A 7,927-nucleotide genomic window follows, 5' to 3' on the forward strand; every position below is an offset into this window, starting at 1 on the left:
TGACTATTGTAAATAATGCTGCAATAAATATGGATTTGCATGTACTCTTTGAATGACTATTTTTGTTATCTTTGGCTAAATATCCAGTAGTATGATTAGTGTTTTTGCAATCTTTGGGTAAATATCCAGAGGTATAATTAGTTCTATTTTTACCTTTTTGAGGAACCTCTATAGTGTCTTCCACAGTGGCTACACCAGTTCACATTCTCACCAATAGGGCACAAGTGTTCCTTTTTCTTCACATCCTCACCACTTGTAGTTTCTTTGTTGTTGTTGTTGTTGTTGTTGTTGTTGTTGTTGTTGTTGTTTTCATTCTGACTGGTGTAAGGTGTTATCTCCTTGTGGTTTTGATTTGCATTTCCCCACTGATGAGTGATGTTGAGCATCTTTTCATATATCTGTTATCCATCTGTATCTCCTCCTTGGAGAAGAAGGAGGATCTCAGGCACGTGAGATTTTCAAATTGGATTACATGATTTTGGGTGCTGAATTCTATCAATTTTTCATATATTTCGGATAGTAACCTTTTACCAGATATGTCATTGACAAATATATTTTCCTATTCAGTAGATTATTTTCTAGTTTTATTATTTCCTTTGCTTTACAGAAGCTTTTCATTTTGATGTAATACCAATAGTTTATTTTTGCTTCTGTTTCTCCTGCCTCAAGAGACATAGCTAGAAATGTGATGCCACAGCATATCTCAAAAAAAAAAAAAATTACTGCCTGTGCTCTCTCCCAGGAATTAAGATGTAAGAAAGTGGTCCAATTTCATTATTTATGTATAGCTACCCAGCAGCCTCCAACATTTGTTGAAGAGACATTTTTCCGATCACATATTCTTGCTTCCTTTGTTGAAGAATAATTGATCATATGGTTGTGGGTTTATTTCTGGGTTTTCTGTTCTGTTCTATTGACCTACATATCTATTTTTGTGCCAGTACCAAACTGTTTAGATTACTACAGCTTTGTAATGTAACTTGAAATCTGGAATTGTGACACCTTTAGTTTTGTTTTTCTTTTTTTAAGATTTCTTTGGCTAATCAGGCTCTTTGATGTTTCCACATAAATTTTAGGATTATTTGTTCTAGTTCTGTGAAAAATGCTATTGATACTTTGATATGGATTGCATAAAATGTGTGGATTGCTTTGGGTCGTATGGGCTTTTAAATAGTAATTATTCTTCTAATTCATGAGCATGAAATACCTTTCATTTCTTTGTGTCATCTTCAATTTCTTTCCTCAATATTTCCTAGTTTTTATAGTACAGGTCTTTCATCTCTTTTGTTTCAGTGCTGTTGTAAATAGGATTGTTTATTTAATTTCTCTTTCTGCTGCTTTAATATTAGTCTATACAAATGCAACAAATTTCTGTACATCAATTTTGTATCCTATGACTTTACTGAATTCGTTTATCAGTTCTAGTAGTTTTTTGGTAGCATCTTTAAGCTTTTTAAAATATAGTACCATGTCACTTCCAAATAGCGAAACATTTACATCTTAACTTACCAATTTGGATGTCTTTATTTCGTTTTGTTGTCTGATTTCTGTGGCGAGGTCTTCCAATACTGTGTTGAATGAAAGTGGTGCGAGTGGACATTGCTGTCTTATTCCTGACCTGAGAGCTTTTCCCCATTGAGTTTGATGTTATTTGTAAGTTTTTCATATTAGTCCTTTATTATGTTGAGTATCCCCCCCCCCACAAACCTACTTGTTGAGGGCTTTTATCATGAGTGGATGTTGTACTTTGTCAAATGCTTTTTTTTCTATTAAAATCATAATATGGTTTTTATCCTTTTTCTTATTGATGTGATGTATTGAATTATTACTTTTAGGTAGAACTATTCATATTGTATTTCACACTTGGAAATTATATTTGTAAAACAAAAAATATATCTCAATATGTGAATCTTTTCCTTTCACTAGATGTTATGAACTAGCTACTCTTAATAAAGTATAAGTCTCAGGCTAACTAATGAAACGTTTTTTTTAATGAAACTTTTTAAAGGGTACCATGCTTGTCACCCAAACTCACAGCTATTGATTTTGTACTTATTAGGTCCTATGTTTTAAACCTCCACAGGCGGTTCCATGTACAACCAAGATTGAGAAATACTGCTGCAGAGGTTCCCTACAAAAGAAAACATTCCTTTATCTGTCCTTTTATTTCTACTCTCTCATCCAAATTTTCCTTCCACTGTCTTTCTCCTTGACCATCTCAGAATGCAGATGTGTTGCAGAATTGTCACAAACATCAAAAACATATAACTGTCATTCCCAGTATAGATTTCCATGAGAATATATGTGTGGTTTTGAGTTGTGCCACACACAGAAAAAAACACATGAATACAATCGCCATTAAAATAGTCACATAGTGTTATAATTCAGGATTCTTTTAGACAATTCATTGTCTAAATCACCTATTAGTATCTCAAGATTTTCCTTGGTTTGTTTCAGTATTTCACTTTATGTAGTGAAACAATCTTTAGGCCTTTGCACGACGTAGATCAGCATTGCACAAATATTATCGAAGAGAGTACATTAACATTTTCAGATGAATAATACATTTAATTTGACTCCAAAAAGTGCTTATAGAAATGGAGGAACTGTATAGTTTCTTGCTTATTGGTCATTTCTGCTTGGCATATCAATGGATATAGTCAAAACTGAACACATTATATTTAGTTCTTAACTGAAGTTCTCTCTTAACAATAAATGACTCCACTGTTAAACCTATTTTCAAAGTGTTAATAACATGGAAATCATCGGTTATTTCTCTTTCTGTCCTTACTGTCACTATTCAGACACCAAGTACTAACATTACTATTTCCTAAGCATTTAACAAATTCATCTCTAGTCATCCTTCTTGTAAAAGCAATGATCAGATCATCTCTTGCCTGAACTAGTACAACAGACTGTTAAATGGTTTATTCATTTTGCACGCTACAGTAGGATCATCTCTTAAATCATGTCTGCATTGCTTTAATTCTTTCATTGGATTCCCATTGTCCTAGGAATAAAGCAACCTGCCTCTCTGGGCCTTGTATCATAGGGCTTTGCCTTTCTCTCCAACCTCATCTCTTGCCTTCGCTCAATCATATATTCAATGTCCATAAACTCTAAATCTCAGTTATAGTGAACTATTTTTGCTCACCAGAATGACCTGCTGTGTCTTCCTTTTAGGCTTTTGATTTTGTTCAAAAAATGAGTCTCTCATCATTCATTCCTCACTATCTGTCCTTCACATTTCTCATTTTCTCTGAGAAACTCTTATTTATCTTTCAGATCTGTCCCTTACATAGTGCTTCTTCTGGAACACCTTTCTGGCCATGAGACTAAGTCCATTTTATCTTTTTTTTTTTGCTTTTGTCTCATTCAGGGTTTCCCCTATCACAATACTTATGAAATCTTAATATGATTACCTATTTTAATTATCTTTCTATTTGCCCAAATTGTATTATAGGACTATCTCTGTTTTGTTATAGCTGAATTCCAAAGGTCTTACCAAAACAAACAAACAAACAAACAAACAAAAACAAAAAACAAAAAACAAACAAAAAAACAACAAATTAATATGTATTTTAAAAGTGAAATAAAATAGTAAAGGAAATCCAAAGTCACCAAAGTATAATAATTAATGTGCCACTTGAAAGATTCAAGTAAAGATAGAGAAATTTCTTAAGCTGAAAAGAAAATATTATATTGGACCTGGGAAAGCTATGGGGCATGCTTATAAGCATATTAGTTTTGTACTTGCAGGCACCAGGAATCATGTTAAAGCTATTATATGTGTATACACACACATACACACACATATACACATATAATTTTTTCTCTAAAATAGGACAAATAGAAGGCCTTTTGGTGGAAATTTTTTTAAAAGATTTTATTTATTTATTCATGAGAGACAGAGACAGAGAGAGGCAGAGACACAGGCAGAGGGAGAAGCAGGCTCCATGCAGGAGCCTGACGTTGGACTCGATCCTGGGACTTCAGGATCATGCCCTGGGCTGAAGGAGGCTCTAAACCACTAAGCCACCCAGGCTGCCCTTGGTGGCAATTTTTAAGTGACTTCTGTGCCTGGCAGCTTTTTGATTAACATAATCACATTGCTTTGAGACAAGTGGTTGTGGAACACTGTGGCACATAGAGGTCAAGGGGCAGTCCCACAGCATATAAATTGGCAGTACTTTAGGAGGTTATAAAGAATGTACTTTCATAATTAACAAAAAAAAAATGAAAGAGTACAATAATGCAGTGCATCACTTTTATTAGGATAAGATTCCAAGCTCAGGAACATAAAGTGGTGCTAGGACAAGGCGTCCTTAACGTCTTTCAACTTTGTGGGTTAACTGCTCAGATGTTCTAAGGTGATCATTTTTCAAATATAATTCCCTATAATAGCTGGTAGATATTGGTCCAAGATTCTAACAAGATTATAGATTTCTTCATACACATTGGAGCCTGTGCTTTTTGCACTTGCTGCTTGGACTGCTTCTCTGCCTGCCTTTTTGGTAACAACTATTCATTACTTAGTAATCATTGAAGAATCTCCTTCTCTGTGAGGTTTTCCTTGACAGCCCCTTCTCTTAAAAAACAAATAACGAAATATAAAAAAAACAACAAAAAAGAATTCATTCTGCCATTCTGCCTCAGAGAACCTCTTTTTCTTATTGCAGTATTTAAGTTCTATTTATTGGTTTCATTTCTGTCTTCCCTACTCTTCCATATGGGCCCATTAGCATAGAAATAGGTCTAATTTTTTTTCTATCTTTTTCAGTACTATGTCCTCAGAGTCCAATCTTGTACTTGATCAGAGAGGAATCATTTAATACATATTATTGTGAAATCACAATTGAATTAACACATAAACATAACTGGAAGGAATTACATTGTTGATATATTACTAAATCATAATTTTTGTTTTTATATTTTTGATTATTATTTTTAAAATCTGTGAATTTTATTGTGATTAAAAGTTTAGTATGGTTAATACAGTTTAATACACTTTTACAGTTGTGATATGACAACAAATATGGACTGGACTTATTGTGTATCAGGTACTTTTAGATGAACTCAAGACTCAGCAGTGTTACTGCTCTATTTTTACTGATTTATAATTGAGAAATATTTAAGAATGGTAATTATCATGATAAATCCTGTATCATATCTGTAAGTTATATGAGAAGAACTTGTTATTATAATTTGATTCCTGCAGAATATTGATACAGCAAGAACCTAAATTTTCACATGATGGCAGAAATAAATCAAGCTAGTAGATTATGTACCATTTTGATCAAGAATACTTATTTAAGGATGTATAGTTTTATGAAAAGAGTGGTCAAGTTACTAACTTCTGCCAATTTTGTTAACTAGTGTTCTGTAGGCTCTAAAATCAGGTCACAGATTGTTTGAATTGAGCCATTATACATATTAGCTATTATTTAACTTATATCAGCACTTATGACAGTAACAAAATACCAGTAAAATTTTTATACTTATAATCACTGATTGACATATTACATTTAAATGATGACTTGTATATGTATTAACGTTATAGTAGCTGTGACAGACATTATATTATAAATGTTAAATATTAAAACCTCCGCTAAATTATTTTACTTCATTAGTTTATTTGTACCAATAATTTTTCTGAAAGCAGTCAAAGGGTGTCTGTAGACACAGCTTATAGGTTATTTTCTTTCTCTAAGAAAGATGTAAAAGCCTTGTGAACATTTTTCAAATATACATTTAAAGTGAACTCCAAATTATATATGTTTTAGTATCCATTGCTGCACAGCAAATTACTCCATAATTTGATGTCTTTTTCAGCACTATTTATTATTTCACATTTTCTGCACAAAAGGAATCAGAGTATAGCTTAGCTAGTTCTTCTGTTGGTTCTTTGACCAGATTCAATCAGAGCTTCAGTTTTATATGCAGACAGAAAAGGATCAGTTTCCAAGCTCATTCACATGGACCATGGCAGGATTTACTTCTTCAAGGGCTGTAGGCCAGAAGTCACTCTTAGATCTTTGTCACAGAGGTCATTCTGTAGGGCAGTTCACAGTTGCCTACAGTTGCCTAATGGCAACTAGCTTCATTAAAAGAAACAAGTGAGTAAAGCCGAAGAGACTATGTACCAGCTAAAAGTGTATCACAGTCATTTATTTTTTAAATAAGAAAAATCATTTCACTGTGGTAAGAACACAACATGAGATCTACCCTCTTAACAATTTTTTAAGTGTACAGTGCATTTAAGTTGCTCCTAGGTGCAATGCTGTACAACAGATCTCTAAAGCTTCCTCATCTTGCTCAACTGAAATTTCATGCCAGTTGTTTAGTGATTTTCCATTTCCTCTTCCCCCCCACCCCAGTCCCTGGTGGGGTGAATTTGACTATTTAGACACATGTAAGTGGAATCATACCCTTTGATTCTGTGAATTTGACTATTTTAGATACATGTAAGTGGAATCATACAGTATTTGTCTCTCTGTGATTGATTTATTTCACTTAGATTAAGGTCTTCCAGGGTCTTCTATGTTGTTGTATATTACAGATTTTCATTTTTAATTTTTAAGGTCAAATAATATTCCATTGTATATATAAGCCACATTTTCTTTATCCATTCATCTGTTGAGGGACAATAGGTTGTTTCTATAACTTGGGTGTTGTGAATAATGCTTATTGTAATGAACATAAGAGTGGTAACATCTCTTTGAAATTCTGATTTCAGTTCTTTTGGATAAATACCCAGAAGTGGGCTTACTGTGTCATACGGTTTTTCTGGTTTTAATTTTTTGAAGTAAATCCATTCTGTTTTCCATAATGACTATACCATTTTGCATTCCCAATAGTGTGCAAGGGCTCTAATTATTTCACATATTTGTCAATACTTAATGTTTGGAATGCTTTCTCTCTCTTTCTCTCTCTCTCTCTCTCTCTATATATATATATATATGTATATACATATATATATATGTGTGTGTGTGTATATATATATATATATATATATATATATATATATATATAATGACTGCTATATAATAGCCATCCTGAGAGGTTTAATAAATTTAAGGAAATCAATCAAAGACTCATATACTGCAATACATAGAAGAGACCACAGGAGCATCCCTAACTCCTACCCATTGGGGTATCTACCTATTTAGTTTCTTTGCTTTGTGAAATTCCAGTCATTCTGGTTATTTGCTGTATATATATTTACATCTTTTTTTTTTTTTTTCCTAAATTTTTTTTTTTTTATTATTATTTATTTATGATAGTCGCAGAGACAGAGAGAGAGAGGCAGAGGCACAGGCAGAGGGAGAAGCAGGCTCCATGCACCGGGAGCCTGACGTGGGATTCGATCCCGGGTCTCCAGGATCACGCCCTGGGCCAAAGGCAGGCGCCGAACCGCTGCGCCACCCAGGGATCCCCTATATTTACATCTTTTTTAAAAAAATATCCAGGGAATTTTTTACAAAATACAAATAACTTTGTGAATAAGAATATGTGAATGATCTTTAAATATTGTTTTATAACACTCTATTCAAGTTTGACCGTCAAATGTCATGTTCATCTGTTTGTAGGCTACGAATAGTACACTGAGGAACACTGAGTGTGAGGGAATTAAGGCCTAACTTGAAATTTTAAATCATTAATCATGGAAGACAGAAAGTTATAGAAAATAAATTTACAGAAATAGCATATTACCAATTTTGAGGGAAGGGTGCTCATTACAATTACAGATCTGCTTAATATTGCCTTTTGGATGGAAATCTGACTTTAGGAAATATTTTAATAAGACATGGTTTTTAAGTAACTCAATTCAATCAAATGTCATAATGTTTGTGAAAGCTTCTCTTCTCAAAATTGCAATATATGCCTATGTAAGAGTTGGTGATAATGCAAATAGTGAAAATGTCAC

Source organism: Vulpes lagopus, chromosome 16, assembly GCF_018345385.1.
Source record: "Vulpes lagopus strain Blue_001 chromosome 16, ASM1834538v1, whole genome shotgun sequence".
Classification (NCBI taxonomy): domain Eukaryota; kingdom Metazoa; phylum Chordata; class Mammalia; order Carnivora; family Canidae; genus Vulpes; species Vulpes lagopus.